At 41.4% G+C, this 18,454-nt stretch overlaps 1 long non-coding RNA gene across 2 annotated transcripts in view; it reads right to left on the bottom strand.

Annotated features, from left to right (window-relative positions):
• Window positions 1-7,224, bottom strand: part of LOC138150969 (uncharacterized) — a 144,798-nt gene extending 137,574 nt beyond the window's left edge. For both annotated transcript variants that reach the window (XR_011165708.1, XR_011165709.1), the window contains exon 1: window positions 7,037-7,224. This is a non-coding gene — a long non-coding RNA (uncharacterized lncRNA). The remainder of the gene's footprint in view (window positions 1-7,036) is intronic.
• Window positions 7,225-18,454: the final 11,230 nt, after the last annotated feature.

Genomic DNA, 18,454 nt, shown 5'->3' with positions numbered 1-18,454 from the left:
ATTAAGAACAGAGAAGATCAAAATATGACATCATTCAAAATACAGCATTTACTAAGTGTGATTAAATAATCTCCAAGTACTATCCCACCCCAGGACCTTACATTCATTCAATCAATTACAAAGTCCCTGTTCTAAATACTACTCCACCCCTAGGCTGTACCTTCATTTAGTCCATCACAAAGCCCCTCTTCTCAAATGGAGATTAGTTTCCAATCATAAGTAAAGTACATTCATTTGTTCAATCATAGAACACAAAAAGGTCAAAAGTTCCCCACCCCTGGATCACAATTGAATCTACCCCAGAGTTACAACAAGTTTAAGCACAGCACTGAATACCCAAATGGAGGTCTTTTCTTCATCCTGACTGAGGCAAGTTCTCAGCAATCTTTGTTCCTGGGGAGACAAAGCTTAGCAAGGCCACAAGATACATTGCCAGTCTCTTCATTAATTCATCCGCTGTCTGCAGAACAGTCCTAGGACCCCTGAAAACATTAGCAAAACCCTCTTCCAGGATTTTTGTAAACATACAACACTTCAGGGCTTCAGAACCAACAGCAAGGTTCCAATACTTCTGCAACAACAGCACTGTTCTTCACCAGTGGAAAGTATTCACTCTCTGTCTGCAGAACAGTCTCAGTAGCTCTGAACCAACAGAAAGGTTCCCAGACCCCTGCAACAACAGCACTGTCCTTCACCAGTGGACAGTATTCACTCTCTGTCTGCAGAACAATCTCAAGAGCTCTGAACCAACAGAAAGGTTCCCACACTTCTGCAACAACAGCACTGTCTTTCACCAATGGACAAATCTGGCAAAACAACATCAAAACAGACAGACAAAGTACCAGCATAACAGCCATGTCTCCTCAGTCCTTGGCAGCTCTGGGTGGCAGGTCTCAAAAGTCCTGGGCAATTCAAAGTGGCCCTCAGCAATCCTCTCAGTCTCTCTCTGCCTTCAAAAGGTACTGCTTCCAAAAAGTTCTTCTGCCTCTCTCTTGTGTCTCTCCAAATCTACATCACCAGCTCCTCCCAGTTCAGCACTCTCTTTTCACATCAACAAGTCCATCCCACAAGTGGGATTAACAAGCTCTGGGTTTTAACACAATCAAACCAAAAACCAAGCCAATACAGGGGAATCTTTAAATTCCATTACTATTACAGTGGGGAAGATGGGAGGAGAAGAAAATAAATGCTTGTTAATTTTAAAACTTAAGTTTAATATAATTAAATAAAAATTAGCTAAAGAGATCATTGGTAACTTTGTAGAAAGCAGTTTCAGTCAAGCAATGAGGTCAGATGCCATACTGCAAAGAGAGTAGTAGTAGGTAAGAGAAGAGAAAGTGGAGTCATCAAATGTGTAGAGTTTTTCTCAGGAATTTGGTTGTGAAAGGGAGAAAAATATAAGAATGATTACTTAAGAGGATTGTAAGTTCTAGCAAAGATTTTTTTTAAGGACGGGAAGGGCTGAAAATATTTGAAAGCAGTAGGGAAAGGGAAGGTGGGGAAAGGATGGTGATTTGAGAGAGGAGACGCTTTAAATTGCAATCTGCTAGAAATGAAGGAAAGGGTAAGAGTGACCTACACATGTAGATGGGGTTGACTTTGGCAAGAGAAAGTTCACCTCAAAGTGACAAAGTGGCAAAGACTGGGGGAAAGGAGGAGAAGATTGGGTATGATATCAAAGAGTTTTGAGATGAACAGAAGGGGAAAGAAGGGAATTTGCTTTGATTGGCTTTAACTGTCCTAAAAGTTGGGGAGGTCAGAATGAGGGGGAAGGAAGAAGACTATAGACCAGTCAAACTATAGACAGTGCACTTGACTTCCATTCCTGGTAAAATTTTAGAGTATATAATTAAGAGAATGTTTTATGAACAACTCCACTAAAGCCCTAGTCCAGTGCCTCATTTTGGTATGGAGATGAGCTTAAGGTTTAGAACATTGTTGTACCAGAATACTGTAAGTAATAATGGACCCTACTAAGCTGGAAAAGCTTTGTATATGAGCTCAGCAATAGAATGTATATCTGTTATCCAAAGACCAGGCTAACTATGTAAGCAGAGACTCCTCACGAGAATATTGGCAGCACAACAATGAATATTTCAGCCAGGATGACGTATAGAGACCATCTGCTAAAGTGAACAGGGGTTGTGAACTGTCCAACATGGGAGCTCCCACATGGATAAAATGAAAGATTCTTAAAGTATATAAAATTTGAGCACTTAAAAAGAAATCCATGATTATTATAACATCATGCCAGATTGACCTTACATCTTTTTTTGACATGGTTAATAGACTGATAAGTTGGAGGGATGCCACAATATACTTGGTTTTCAGCAAAGTGGTTGGCAAAGTCTTTCATAATATTCCTATGGACAAAATGGTAAGATATGGGCTAGATAGCAGGGCAGTTAGGTAGACCTGGAATGGTTGGGTCCAAAAGATGCTAACTAGTAGATCAATGTCAATGTAGAAGGAGATCTCTAATAGAGTATCCCAAGGATTTATCCTAATACCCTGATCTCTTCCACATTTTCTCTCCCTGTTCCTCCTAGCCGACAATCACCAACAGTCATAATTTCTAGAACCATCTTTCTGTCACCACCACCCATGTCCAAAAGTGAAAAGGAAGAGAGGAAACCATTTCAAGACATGGAGCACAAATGACCATATAACTTCCTTTGGGCAGTCTTCTCATGAGGAGTACCAGGAAAGCTGTTCCAACCTGGAAAGACTTTGTGTGTGAAGTGTTCATACAAGCCTAGTCTACTGGGGAGTCCTCAAATCCATCATGGCTGTTTACACTGGGTTGATAGAAGAGGGTTAAGAATTTTCTAGAGGACATTGTACATAGTAACAGCCACATGGTGTGACAACTAACTTTGATAGACTTATCTCTTCTTAGCAATGCAAGGATCCAAGACAACTCCAAAAGATCCATGATGGAAAATGTTGTCCAGAAAAATGTAGTCTGAATGCAGATCAAAGCGTATTATTTGTTCACTCTTTTTTTGTTTCTTCTTGTGATTTTGCCCATTAGTTCTAATTCTTCTTTACAACATAACTAATGTGAAAATAGATTTAATATGAATGTATATGTAGAACCTATATCAAATTACACACCATCTTGGGGTGGGGGAGGGGAGAGTTGAGGAGAAAATTTGGAATTCAAAATCTTATGGAAGTGAATGTTGAAAACTAAAAATAAATGAATGTTTTTTTTAAATTATTCAGAGGTCAGAGCTAGAAGTCCATGTGTCCATCTCCTACCACCACCCCAAAGGAAAATGTCTCTCTATACAACCCAGTCCCATGCTCACTCTTTCTTCAGATTTCAAAACCTAACATATTGCACTAAGAATACAGATCTAAAGTTGGAAGGGACCTTGGAAGTCATCTAGTCCAACCCCCTTTATTTCAAATGAAGAAGCTGAGGCCTAGAGAGATGAAGAGAGATTTGCCTAAATCATACAGTAAATGGCAAACTCAGAATCTGAGCTGTTTCTTGACTCCATATCCAGAGTTCTTTACAAAGCACCATGCTGCCTCTCTATCACCTGACTCAGATAATCAGATATATCTACTTTTGACAAGTAACTACCATAAGACACGTCCTACTCTGGGGAAATAAACCTATATAATTTCTTTCTTTTTTCTTCTACCTCAGCCTCAAAGCATACCCTAACTGATGTGGGAAAACAGAGCTCACTACAGAATGACCATTCTACAGAGTCTGGGACCTTTCCTCTTTATTCTCTTAATGCTCCTCAGGCCACGACCTCCAGAGAAACACACTGGATTGAACAGCCTTCACAAAGCACCCTAGAAGGAGGTCTCTAGTATAGTGTCCCAAGAATCTGTGATAACGATACTACAGGCAAATTCCAATTATTCCAGGCCACTGAGAAAGAAGGTCCAAAGGTAAAAGACACCTGCTACTCTCTCATCCTTCTTCTCCCCAGCCTCTTGGAAAGGAGAGAAAATGCAAACTGTTCCAATGGTCCCCAAGGAAAATGTCAATTCTCCTCTTGTGACAGTCAGACCCTAAAGGAGCATCCATCCCTGCTTCAGTAGGAACAGGGACACACTCTGTTAAGGGGAGGGAAGAGAAGGTTCCCAATAATAAAACTGAAAATGAAGCGTAAAGATCAAGGCCATTTCAGTTGAACTGATCCCAAAATAAATTAAGGTCTCGGACAAGTGAGATCATTTCCAGGGGAAAAAGTTAGGTGCTTCCCACTACTTTCTCCTGCCCCTCTATGCTATTTCTCTGGTTTAAGCTACTATTTCTTTTAAAAATTTTGTCTATGAATCACTTTGGTGGGGCAGAAGACACGAGGATTTCCCCTGTTTTTGCTTACTACTACTATAACAACAATAACATGCCATATTCCTCTCCCTGGCTCATACCTTCTGGGCCACTTCTTCCCCCTCCATCTGCCTCTCAGGCTACTGCCTACACTACTCTAGGACAGAAACAATAGACTGTAAAATCCAGCTGGGCCACTTCTCATCCAAGCTGACTGTAATGGTGGCAGCAGAAGTATGGCACCTCTGCCCAAAGGCCTAAATCACAAATGGAGAATCTTAAAAGTCACCCAAAGGAAGACACCTCCTTAAGCCCTTCCTGCCATTTTAGACTAGCCTGCAAACTCTCCGAGACCAGGTCCTGTTACCCTACAATAACAAACAGTGATTTAGACTTCCTGTCTTTACCTATCAGATACTTGGGAGCTTTGAGGGTGTTTTCCAAAGCCAGAAGTCCAGTTGTCTGTAAACTGTAGGGAATAGTTCTGGGTATTCAAAGGTTTCATCACAGGTACTTCATTTAGTAGTGATGTTTTGGTATGGCCCTGCCTACCTGACAGGGCAAAAACACCGTGGGAGAATATAAAGATAATTAGCAATGGTAATAACAAACAATGGGTCTTGTTATTTATTTAGAAGCAATAGTTATAAGCAGTTCCCTCCACCACTGACCTTTTCTGATTCCTCAGCCTTCCCACCCTCTGCTGACTAAGCAAGTAGTTATAGCCTTGGGAAGTTCCCAAGGAACAGCAGCTTTAGTTGCTAAAAGCCCCAAGGGGTCTAGGACCAGTTCTGCCAGTTATAATCTGTCCCTGGGTCCTAAGGGGCCCTGAAAAGAGGGAACAGGAGAGGTGGCATGACTTGAAAGCTCACCACTGACTGACCTGATGGGAAAATCAGGAGTTGAGAATTAGTTTAAACTTGACAAGGGAAAAACAGAAGTAGGGGGAAGTAATTTTATGGCAAGGGGAGTATGCCCTGAAGCTATTGAGAAGAGAAGAGAAGTCAATAAAGAAACAGTCCATTTGATTCCCTATTTCCTAGAAATACCCTTATTTACTAGACATTGACCTCAGTTGGACATGTAAGGAAAACACACGGGACAGGATTTCAACATGGGGCAAATGTCTCCTTGAACATGTAACCCTTTCAGGTTGTCTCCTACTCTTCAACACTAGACAAAATGTCAGATCAAAATCCAAGGCCACTCATGGCTACAGATTACTGCCTGCAGTAACTAACACCTTGATTTGCCTTCTCTCCACCTTATTGCCTCCCTCCTCTATGAGTCAGGGTTCAAGGTATTGTCAGGTCTACTTGGAAAAGAAGTTGCCTTGATCCATCAGCCAAAGGATTTTAGAGCTAATCATTAATAGATCAATGTCAGCCTAGAAGGATATCTCTAATAGCACTCCCTCCCTATCCATCTATCCTTTGCCTGATATAACACATTTAACTTTTTCTTTCAAAAACAATTTTTAAAATTTTAAAACCAACAACATTCTCAACAAAAAAGAACCCTCTACCAATAAAACTATATGAAAACTATTTATAATAAAATATACTTTAACAAACCAGCAATAACAAAGTATTCACTTCATAAACCCTTCAAATCTTTTTGGAATTTTACATCTGCATATATAAAGGGTTTTTTTTTAAATATCAACACAGTCAATGTTCACATTTAACTTGTTTACATATTTTTCACCACAATATCTTGCTTCACCTCCACAGAATTTCAATGAAGTACTTAGAGAAAACCTTTTCATCCTCATTTTGAGGAAACTGGACTGAGGGCTGAAGTGAAATCTTATAGCAAATAAGTGGCAAAGGTGACATTAGAATCCCAATTCAGGGAGTGAGTTAAATTTTCAACGTGTGCATCTACACCTGGTAATTGGCAAACGCTACAAACCAGGGTTCAGTTTATTGTTTTGTTTGATTGTCTAGACTTAAGAAAATGTTAATAGTGCAGGTTAAATTTAAAAGTATATAGAACATTTACAGAGACCCAGCTGTCAAACCCATACCACAATACCCTTGCAAGTCTTCCCACTTCTTGTCAATATGCCTTCCACTTCACCAATTCTGCTTCCTGGGTATACACAGATTCAAAGAATTGAAAATAAAAATGGCACCTGAGTTTCCGGCAGAGGTTGGATTGGATGACTTCTAAGATACTTTTTACTCTGGTTTCTATGATTTATCTAGATACACGTATAAAAAGAAAGGGGCTCAGATACACAGAAAGACTCATCACTGGATAGAAATTCCAGGGTAACTTGTTTAGGATGACAGGAGCCAGGAGGACCTTAGATGTCAACATTAGGTCACCCAAGTAATAAACCTTCATTTTACATGTGAGGGCATTAAGGCCCACTAAAGTGGGAGGTGCTTTCCCAAGACCACACAAGTAGTTAATAAGAGAACTGGAATTTAAACGTGGGGCCACTAACTCCAGATTCAGTCCTCTTTCCATGGCACCCCACTGCTAAAAGGCAACTCCAATCAGCTGAATTAATTTTGCAATAAGTAATTTCACCTTTACTCTTCATTCTCAATTTTATTAAATGAAAAAGAATATATTCTTTTCTATCTAACACATTCAACTCTTTCTTTCAAAAACAGTTTTTAAAATTATAAAACCAACAACATTCTCAACCCCCCACCAATAAAACCCTGTGAGAACTATTCATCTTCTTAAAAGAAAAATTGTATACCCGATCACGCTCACATTGCTGAAAGTGAGACGTGCTCTCCCAGCATTCCACAGCTTTGTTACCAACATGACTGAGCCTCAAGCACCTTTCACAAGACTGAGGGTGTTCACCCCGAGAGTACTGGCTCACATCCAATTATGACAATTACCAACGGCTTGCTCAAAACTTCTCCGGGCATTTCTTCTGGACAAGGGTTTCTCTTTTGTCATCTTTTGATGAACTCTTGTGGAATGGAGCAGTGTGCAGAGAAAGAAAATGGTTCAGCCTCAGAGGAAAGAGATGATAAGCAAATGATGAGTAAAACTGATTCACCCCCCCCCCCACATATGTATACATACCATGTGGTGCATGTACTTGCGGTCATGCAAAGTGGAAGAAAGGGTCAGGACAGCAAGGAAAAGGAAACTGGATTTAACAAGGAATATGGAGGGAAGAAAGCATAAATCCAAAGAATTACAGGCTGAAAGGGACCTTAAAAATTGTCTAGTCCAGCCCCTTTGTCTTACAGAGGAGGAAGCAGAGGGGTTTGCCTGAGGTCACCCAAGTAATAAATAGCAAAGCCAGGATTTGAATCCAGTCATGGTACTTTCCACCACCCCAAGCTGTTTCTTTGGATCCCCATTGTGCTCCTCAAGAGAATGGTTCAATGAACAGAGCCCTGGACTTTAACTTAAGAGCGATCTGGATTCAAAAATAGCTACTAACTGTATGAACGTAGTCAAGTCACTTAATCTCTCTTGACCTGAGTTTCCTCATCTGAAAAATGGGAATGACGATGTCTATAGCACTGCCTTAACAGAGCTGATAAGGAGTATCAAATGTGATAATGATATAGAGGGCTTTCTGACTCTTACAGTGCTATATAAACATCAGAATGCTATTATCAGCTATTAAAATCATTACAGTGAGACTAAGGTACACAGTTAGTAAAATGGTATAGCGGAAATCTGAACCCAGGTCTCTCTTCTGATTCCTGAGGGTCTTGTACTCTTTCATCCAATATTTAAGGGATCAGGCTTCCAGGGAGTTTGGGTCACATATCACTCTTTATAGGGACAAAAAATCAAATACTTGACACTATTAAGAGCGCAGCGTTAACATCTAAAGAGATAAACATTACATGTGTACGATTTGATTATAAAATAGATCAAAGGAAAGATTAGAGAATATGTGTCTGCCTAATGAAAAGACATGATTGCTTCTCACCATATTCTTCTCAAGAGCTCATTCTAAATACGGCCTGACTCCTGTTAAGAACTAGAGAAATCATGATTCGAAAAATTCGGCCCACCTCCAGAGCAAGAACTGATGGGAGTCTGAATACAGAGTGAAATCAAACTATTATTTCTCACTTTCCTTCTTTTTTTTATCATGGCTTTTTTGGTCTGTTTTCTTTCACAACATGACTAATATGGAAATATGTTTTGCATGACTGTACATGTATAACCTATATCAAATTGCTTACTGTCTCAAGGTGAAGAGAGGGGAGAGAGAAAGAATTTGGAACTCAAAATTCAAAAAAATATATATTAGGAGTTAGATATGTTCGGTGTATGTATCCTTGCTCTTTCTGGGAATCCCACATCAACAGCTTCTTCATCGGGCTACCATACCTCAGACTGATCTTCAATTTAGATTAAACAATGTGGTTAGCTGAATCCCATCCTCCTTAGGTCGCTACTATCAATGCATTGCAATATACCTTTAGTACAAGTACTCACTGCAGGGATGCAAAGGAAAAGGGTTCTGGGCTTATCACTGGAGAACTTGGGTTTGAATCCTCTGCCACTTAGTGGTTCTATGACCTAGGAAAAGTCACTTCAAATCTCTAGGTTTCAGTTTCCTTATCTATAAATGGAAGGCATTGAACTAGATGATTTCAAAGGTTTAGATTTCCATGATTCTAAATGTGATATATGTATAATGTGTGTATACACACATATACATGCACATACATGTGTGCATAGATGTACATGTCTGTGTATGCACATGAATGCATATGTGTTCCAAATCAGGATTTAGGGCTCCTGAGGGTCCTTAGGAGGTCACATAATTCACCTGCTCTCTCATCCCCTTTCCTCCCTCTTCAGCCCTCACACTTGTGCAGTGGTCACACACATTCTCCTAAGGTGTTTTCCCTCTCCTGACCCATCACAGCCTTCTTCCCTGTTTATCAGCTCCCTGAGATGATTCTTTCTGTTCTTGCTCACTTCTGCTCTGCTGCTGGCTAGCAGCCTGACAAGCAGCATCTGCTTAGGAATGGGGGAAGGGGGAGATCTGTAGGGGGTAGTTGAGGAAGGCTGAGGGGAGGGAGGTCTGCAGGGGGCAGCAGCATGAGACAACAGGGTCTCTAAACGTGTCTGACAGAAAGACACAATCAGAGACCTCAAGCTAGGCGCATTAATGAGCTCAGAGAGCCATGACTCACTGAACCAGGTGGGAACAGAAATCCTTCACAGTTTCAGAAAAGGGGTGGAGGAAGCCAGGGGAAGCAGACACAAAAGCAGGAGAAGCAGCAGCCAGAACCACCGTGGCTTGTTTGCAATTTTTCCCTCTCTCCCTTCCTCCCTCCTCCTTTCCCCCACCCCACTCCCAAGTTCCTTCTCTCTCCCCACTGCTGGATCCTTACTAGAGAGGAACCCAAGGGCTTAGCCAGATGTCTGCCAGATTTCAATGAGATTCAGAGTGCAGAAAGGGGGGAAGGGTGGAACAGGACTCATCACTGCTGAGGCAAGAACCCAGATTGTCTCTGTTGGAAACCTTTGTAGTTTATTCCCCAGAAATGGTGTCATCAACAGCCATGAGCACCCTTTCCACTGACACCTCTTTTGGGACCCCAGACCTCAGCTCTTCGTGCCAGAAAAGTGTGCTTGGGGAGGGGGGAGAAGTCACTTCCTATGTCAGTGAAAGTTTTCAGTGTTCCTATTGCCATGATTATCAGTAGGGGTGGAAATATGGAAAGATTTCATAGGATTTACACCTAGAAAGTTCTTGTAGTTCAACCCTATTGTTTTACAGATGAGAAAACTGAGGCCAGAGAAGTTATGATTTGTCCAGTAGTCACACAGGTCAATAACAGAGTCAATATTTTTGTCCAGGTCCCTGGTCTCCTTATGCTGATGATGGTATGTGTATGAGATCATGGGTACTAGAATCAGCACTACAGAACCATTGGTATGTGTATGAGATCATGGGTACTAGAATCAGCACTACAGAACCATTTCCCGAAGGTTTCTTTCCCAATAGCCAACAGGTTTATCACTCTCACCACCAGCCTTACCATTAAGGAAAATAGCCACCCATGTGTTATGGTTTAATAGTCGCTAGGCAGAGACCCCTTCTCAAAAAAAAAAGACCTCTTCCAATGCCCAGTATTTCACAATTAGATATTCATTCCACTAGTTCTTGAATTCTTGTTTAGTCTTACAAGAATACTCTATTTAAATGCAATTATACCTTGAGCCCTCCCAAAGGGGTAATACTTTAAAGTTTGTTGCTTTAGGGTAAGTGGAAGGCCAGGGTGGGCAGAATGGAAGCTTGAGAGCCCAAAGAAACAGGACACTCATGTAAGCAATTTGAAGTAGGAGAGGTGAGCATAGAAGCAAAGAAGAGAAGAAAAAATACTTTGATTGGACCCTATATTTTCCATCGAATTCCTCTTCCCAACTCCCACCCCCCATAAGAAGTCATTTAACCAAGTGTCTTAAACACTTCTAAGTGTATGTGTGCTAATTGTGGCAATTATAGCCTCCCCTACCATGCTCAATATATTTAACCATCTTCCTGCCTCCCCTGACCTCCTCCCCACCCATGACTCTTCCTGCCACCCACCTGTCAAAAATGTCGCAAGAGTCCATTGGCCAATGTTTATAAAGCACCAAGGAGAAGCATTATCCTATTACTCAATCACTGAGTCATCTGGTCCTCCCACTTTGCTCCTGTCTTCTGAGCTCTGGGCCAGACTGGCGTCCCTGATTCCAGTTTAACATCTCTGAGCCAACAACAAACTGGTTTCTGAGGTTGAACTGAAGGCATACCTTCAGTCCTAAGCAGGTTTCTTTGGGTCTATTCCTTTCAAGAGTATGGGGATGAGGGAGAGGGGACAGAAAGACATATTTTACCCAAAACTCCCCATTCATAAGTCCCTAGCCAAGGCAAGACCTAGTCATCAAGTCACTACTATGTATTTCAATTTCTCAGTCAAGCCACTGTGCATTCCCTACCTGACTCAGCTCTAGTCAGCAAGTAAAGCCAGAGAGCGTGGGGGGAGGGGGAGAGATGTGAGCATTCAGGGAAGTTCATCGTAAATGCATGGTGCACCCAAGGAGTCTTAACAATGACTGGACACAAATTCAAATGCCTACAGATCCCCATACTCCCCTGGGATCCGTTTTGTGCTCTTATATCTCTGTTCAGTAAATGTGGACCAGGTGCACAGATGGAAGCCAATTGCCCATTCCTGGCAAGCATACCTATGGCATGAGCTTCAAAGTTTACGCCACAGGGCATTTGAAGCCACCAACATCTGTACCATCTGGCTTTCAAATATCTGTTCCCACTTAGCCCTAGCCCTCCCTGCCTTTCCCCACTTCCATCTGGTTACAGCCTCTAGCCAGAGTCCCTTCCAAAGGGACCCAGAAACACTGTCCAAATTTTTTCTTAATATAAGGGCAGAGATTACATCTTTCAAAGTCAGTCACAGAGGAAGCATTGCTCAAAGTAGAGAATACATTCTCAGTGGATCCTGGTTTCTCTCTCTCCCTCAACCTTTTATAATCCAGACTAAGGGAATCTACAAAGATAAAGGATATCTGTCTCTTTATCATGGGTAGACACTGTCACCCAAAGCAGTCAGAGGAAAAAACAAAGTGATATCATCTGATTGGCTTCATTAAATAATCCCAAAGTGTTTGTATCATCAGAGAAGAAAAGAGGGTGTTCACATATCTTATTCTCTGACTCCCCTGTAGTGAGTGGTCAAATTTTAACCAAGTGCCGACTTTTAGGAGAAAGCATCCAGAAATGGCATGAGGGCATTTGCAAAGGGATAAGACCTCCTGAGAGTAACAAAAGCCACAATTCCTTCTCAGCCATTCCCTTGGAGTATGAAACAATCTTTTCAGTGGAGTAGAACCTTAATCCAGTCTCCTTCCTTCTTTTTCAATCCTAAATGAGTTCTGGGATTTTCTACAGTGCAGTCATCTTACTGTAAATCATAGAATATACAAGCCACAGTCTACTGAACACCAATGCTTCATGCTACAGATCTTTTATCCTCAATTCCCTATTAACATTTACTGGTCCTGGGTCCCCTTCCCCCTCTGCTTCCATCCCCCTAGCCCTGCTCTTGCTAGGTGATTACGAATTTATCTTATTATGTAATACTTGATGTGTCTAAATGGATGTTAATGTTATTCCTCCTAGGACTTCTGGGAAATGTACTTCTGGGAAATTAGACTCACCCAAAGAAGTGACTCTAATCATAGGGGCTGGAGGCTTGTGGGAAAGATGTTTGGGGGCTGTTGGGCTACATTAAACAACATTGTCTGGGCCCACCCAAGAAGCTCTTGAAGATTTAGAGAACTAGGTTTTGTTCTAGCTAGGTTCCCCTGCCTTGTACCCCTACTCCAAGGAACGCTTCCAATCCCAAGGGATCCTTAGGAGCTTCCCCAAACAGACTGGAAGGGCAGAACTCCCTAGGGATGAGTCATTGATATGGACCACATGCTCAGGGTCCAAGACCCTGGTCTAAGTTAGACCCAGCTTTGAGAGAATCCTGACTATGGTTGCTGATAACCTGTCTTGGGTCTGATTGGTGCTGCTCACTGAGAGGAATCCTAGGCCTTAAGTCACCCTTGAATCTGGTTTTAACATAGTTATGTGAGCCAGGACCAATAATTTAACCTCTCAGAGCCTCGATCTCCTTGTCTTTAAAATGGAGGTATTGTCAATCAACCACCTCTCCGAATTGTTTTGGAGGAAAGCACTTTGTAAAAGTTTACAAAGCTATGGAAACATAAAGCCTGCTCCTGTACTCATGGGTGGATTCCCCCACCAGAATTAGCTCTAGTCAGCATTCCCACTTCAAGGAGTGGGAGGTGGAAAGCCCAGGGTTCACTGGCATCCTCAGATGAGTCTCATCAGCTTCTTAAAAAACAGCACCATTTAAAAATCTACCTGCTCCATACTCAGGTCCAGGCCCCCAATAGGATCCAGCAAGAATGCATCTATCTTCATAAACCTAAGCACTTTAACCCAACTGCCTCATCCTTTCAAAGGAGCAGAAGAGATTAAACCTCATTGTCTCTTCTTGTCTCCCACTGATTGACATTTTTTTTCCTTGTCTCACCTCATTACCTACTCCTAGAGCAGGCCATTTATTTTCACCTCTTCTTCCCGTTGGCTCTCCCCGATGAGCATATTCCATCCTGATTCAACCTCCGCCCTTAGAGACACAATATCCACCACCCCCACCCCCATTCTTTTCCCATTAATCCAGCTCTAATCTGTCTTCTGTCACTCTCCTACAGATAAAAGCCAGACAGTCAGTCATTGGGGGGTCTTGAAATCTGGGGCAACACATCACAGCATCTGAGAAGGGGGAAACAAATCCCAGGTTAGGAGTTTGAAGAATATGACTCCTTAGGCTTTGTTTAGGGAAAAATAAGAAACAAAACTAGACTTATTTAGACATTCAGTGATGCACATTGTCTCTTATTGTTATCTAACATTTTTATACATGTAGATCCCCTCTCCCCAGAGATTATATGCTTTTCAAGGGCAAAGTCTTATGTGTTTTTTTTAATTCCACAAACATACATTATTTTAGCATAGTACTGAGCATATAGTAGGTTTTCAATGGACATATTGAACTGAACTATTTACACCAATATTCCAAGGGTCTGTCATTTAATAATAATAGTTAGCATTTATATAGCACTTTGAGGTTTACAAAGCACTTTGCATATCTTATTTCATTTGACCCTCACAAAAACACTTCAAGGTAGGTGCTATTATTGTCTCCATTTTATAGATGAGGGAGATGAGGCAGACAAAGGTTAAGTGACTTGCCCAGAGTCACCTAGCTAAGTAAGAGTCTAAGGCCAGATTTGAAATCAGATCGTCCTGACTGGAGGCCCAGAGGTCTCTCCAATGTTCCATGTACTTACCTCCCTCAGTGCTGGCCCTTCCGCTACTAAAGCAGAATGCAACCCTTCTATAATTTAGTAGATTATCTTCATCACCCTAAGCCAATCTGGTTCTCTCCATATACAGCAATACTGGTTCTCAAACAGCAGACACGAAGTCAATGGCCAGGACCCTTCACTCCATAATCCTCATTTGGCTTTTATATATCATGAGGTCTTGTTACTCTTGTCATCAGGACCCTTAAAGTTAAAAGGAACTTGAGAAGCCACTCACAGAAGATGGATCATTCAGGTTCTGTCTGAATAACCTAGGGACGGCAGGTTCACTACCTTACAAGGCACTCACTTGTTTTACAGCTCTGGCTGTCCTTCCACCAAGGCAAAATCTGTGTCCCTGAAACTGTTACCCATCAGTTCTAATTTTCCCCTTTGGATACAGCAGTATCTGTCTGCTTCTGCTTCTACATAATAGCCCTTCAAATCTTTAGAGGCAGGAGGATGTTAAAGTCAATATAGCAGTCTTTGGGGAGAGGAGGTTAATGATCAGTAAATAAACAGAAGTTACTGAGGGCAGTGTGCAATCATCTTGTTTATCCGTTCATTGATTTTAGATGGTGTAGCTGGTTTTTCTGGTGTTCTTATCAAAATATTTAAATACTTCCACCTGTCAGTGGAAGCCAAAATAAGATTTATGTTTAACATAGTAAGACAGTACAATATATCAGGGAAAGTTGTGGGTTCATAGTCAGAATAATAATAGTGATACTAGCACAGATAATAAGGTTAGTTTGGTTTAATTTGCTCTTACCGAATTCTTGTTGTCTTAGAGGGCTGACATGTTCTCTTAATGTTTGCTGATTGATTGATACTCATAAGTTATGTGTTTAGTAATCTTGTTTGGATTTTTGCCAGAAATTGATGTTCTAGTTTGCCAGTCTCTGGTTTCCTGGATCCATCTTCTTCTGTTTTTGAAACTATGAACAATATTTGTCCATCTCCAGTCTACCGGCACCTCTTCTATATGACTTATCAAGTATTACCAACCATGGTGCTGTGATCCCAAAGTCATGTCAGATTTTATATGTAAATGTGTCTCAGGGTCACAACTAGATTACAAACCCCTTAAAATCCCTGAAGGATGAGGCAATGCAGAATAACAAAAAGGGCAATGAATTTCAAATCCAGAGAATTGGCTTTATCTTTATATCCTCAGTGCCTAGCATAATGCCTGGTATACAGGAAACACTTAATAAATTCTCATTGGGGAGTAGCTAGGTGGCACAGTGAATAGAGCACCAGCCCTGGAGTAGGGGGGCTGGGAGGGACCAGAGTTCAAATCTGACCCCAGACACTCAACACTTAACTAGCCGTGAGACCTTGGGCAAGTCACTTTACCCCAAGTGCCGTGCCCTCCCCCCTCCAAAAAAAGGCTAAATAAATAAATAAAATAAAGGCTCGTTGGTTGACTGAATCCCTGCTCCAACCACTTAATCTATTTGAGTATTATCTTTCAATATTGTAAAATTTAAAATGTTCTGGTTGTTGTGAGAATCAAATGTGACAATATATCTAAAGCACTTTGTAAATCTTAAAGTATTATATAAACCAGGGGCTTATATACAGGGCCACATGTGACCTGGAGGCCAGTTTCCTTCCCCCTGATATAAACCAACAATTTGGGGAAGTAGTATTCTTTGTATTGTACCCCCACAGTGCACAAGCACATAGTAATTGTTGGATATATATGATTAACTCATCAATTAAAAGTATTACATTCCCTCTATGCCCCTGCTACTTGAAGAGTGGGAAGAGAAGGCAAAAATACCAAGTGCCTAACTTTCTTTAAAATGTTCTTTCTTATGAACTTAATCATAAAAATACATGAACATTTTAATATACCAAAAAAGTACAAAGAAAGAAAATTAGCTATAAAACTGTGAGCTTATATTACATACAGTTTGGGGTTTTTTTTAAGCATATATTAAATTGACCATGATAATCACAAAAATGTTCTGTTTCTGACTGCTCTCCCATTCTTGCCAGTTCTCTGGCCTCTTTTGGCTACCTCTACTTAACAGATGTACTTCTTTTTTTTTTTTTTAAGGAATTGGGGTTAAGTAACTTGCTCAAGGTTGCACAGCCAGTTATTTTCTGGGTGTGGTGCTAAGTATCAGAACCCAGATTTGATCGGAGGTCATCCTGACTATGGGGCCGGTGCTCTTACTCACTGAGCCAAACAAATGTACTTCTTGAGGAAGAAAAAAAAAAAGACACTGGAGTTGAGAGGGCTTTTTGATACCCCCGTTAGCCCTGATTATAACAAAGTAGGCAATCACCTAGAGAATGACATGCAGCTGCTAGTGGGGAATCTACATGGAGAGCAAAGCTGGACTGTCCTGCCTGAAAGAGCAGTAAATCTCAGATAAGGTATAAAATATCCTATGGGAAAAAAAAATAAATAAATTTTAAGATTTTTTTAAAAGGAAAAAGGAAAACATTCTGTGTCCCAGGCTCCCCAGAACACCACTAAACATCCAGGAGAGAGACACCCAGCCATTTAATTTCAGGTGGCCTTTGAGGTAGGGATTCCTCATGTAAAAGTCTAGCTTGTTTTACCTCCTAGGAAAGAAGGTGATGCTAACTGTAGAAGGCATTTGGTTTTGAGGGATGTCGCTCATTGTAATTATAAAAAATTAAAGTACAGATGTTTTAACATTTGAAATAATACATACATGAGAAACTTTTTCTTACTAAGTCAAACACCTTGGACAAAATAGGTTTTAGATTCATAGGACTTCTCTATTTCTGGGATCTTCGATATGGGCCAAGGTGAGGGAATGTGAACTTTACCATGTGCTAGATTCTCTGGGTGCAAAGGGTAAGGAGAGAGGAACCATGGTTGGAAAAATTAAAGATAAAATTTTAATTACCTAAAGCCCAGTCTAATACTGAGACCTCTATGAAAAAAAAAATAATCCTCAAGTGGGGAGGAAAGAAACAGAGTGAAAAGGGACACATATCCTTATTTTGTCTTGTAAGAAGACCTCAAAGCCCACTGCTTCAGTTGTCACTCAAAGAGTAAGAGCCAGACAAAGGCAGGAACATTATACCTCCTCCAAGCACAGAGGACAGGAAAAAATTCCTCCATCAGTGGGTCAGAGAGGTAGCAGCTGAAACTACTCTAGGTGGACCTTGGCTTCTATTTTTCAATCCTGAAAAAAGAAACAAATTACAACAATCCCACCTCCACCCCAAAGTCCACCTCTTTTTGCTGGTGACTTCCTTCCCTCCTTTTTTCTTCCTTTCCTGTAGGAACCATTATGCCTGGCTTTCCGGCAAACTCAGGGTCCTGCCCTTCCTTATCCTATGGGGTGGGTGCCAAGATTCCCCCAGGGTCAAATATTCCCTTTATGAACAATGTAATTGATGTTGAGGGATTGTTGTTTTCTTTGGGGAGGTAGGTGGGGGAGGAAAAAGGGAGTGAAGGCATGGAGAAAGTTTGAGAAGAGAGGTTACAGTGAATCAGATGGGATGACAGAAGGGAGATGAGAACGAAATAGAATGTCAGAGAGATATTTAGTGTAGTAGGAACAGAACTGAGAAAGAACAGACCTGGGAATGGTTCTTAAATTAAAGCATCAGAGCAAGGTGGGCTTCAGTGGTACATAGCAATAGCTCCAAGACTTTTTGTTGGGGGGAGGGGAGAGGACCGACCCGCCAACACCTGCCACCACCATCCCTTTCTCTTCTCTCTCTTTCCACAACTGATTCCTGAGAGAAGGGGGGGTGGGGGGGGAGGGTCAGTCAGGTGAAATAAAGGTGATCAATCAGTTGGTCACTTGCTATTCACTCTGCCTTTGTCACTGCTATTATAGTCCTTTGAAAAGAAAGAGGCAAAGGGGAGGGACAAGGAAAGAGGGTTAAGGAAAGAGGAAGAAACTTGCTTCAAGGAATAGGGAGGCTGAGTGCTTCTTGGAGAGGATGCGGAAGAGTTCTGAAAAAAATGAAAATAGTAAATATTCTGCTAGAATCGTGAGGAAAGGGGAAAAGCTGAAGAAGATAAAATATGTGAAGGGGGCACCCCGGATATTTACAAAAATAAACGTGTCCGATCATCACCACTAATGGGAGGAGACGATAGATACAAGAGTCTGGCGGGGTTTCGTTAAAAGCTCATGCAAGGCTCTGGAGAAGATGGAAGAAGATGGAGAAAAGAACCCATAAGAAGAGAAGTCTGGCAGGTAGGTGACAGGTAGAAGAGCCTTGTCCCTCTCCATCCCCCCC

Source organism: Petaurus breviceps, unplaced genomic scaffold (assembly GCF_028583685.1).
Source record: "Petaurus breviceps papuanus isolate PSGF00001 unplaced genomic scaffold, PetGlider_PUasm1.0 90895, whole genome shotgun sequence".
NCBI classification, from domain to species: Eukaryota; Metazoa; Chordata; class Mammalia; order Diprotodontia; family Petauridae; genus Petaurus; species Petaurus breviceps.
The sequence above is the reverse complement of the archived record's forward strand: the minus strand, read 5'-3'. Positions and strand labels throughout refer to the sequence as shown.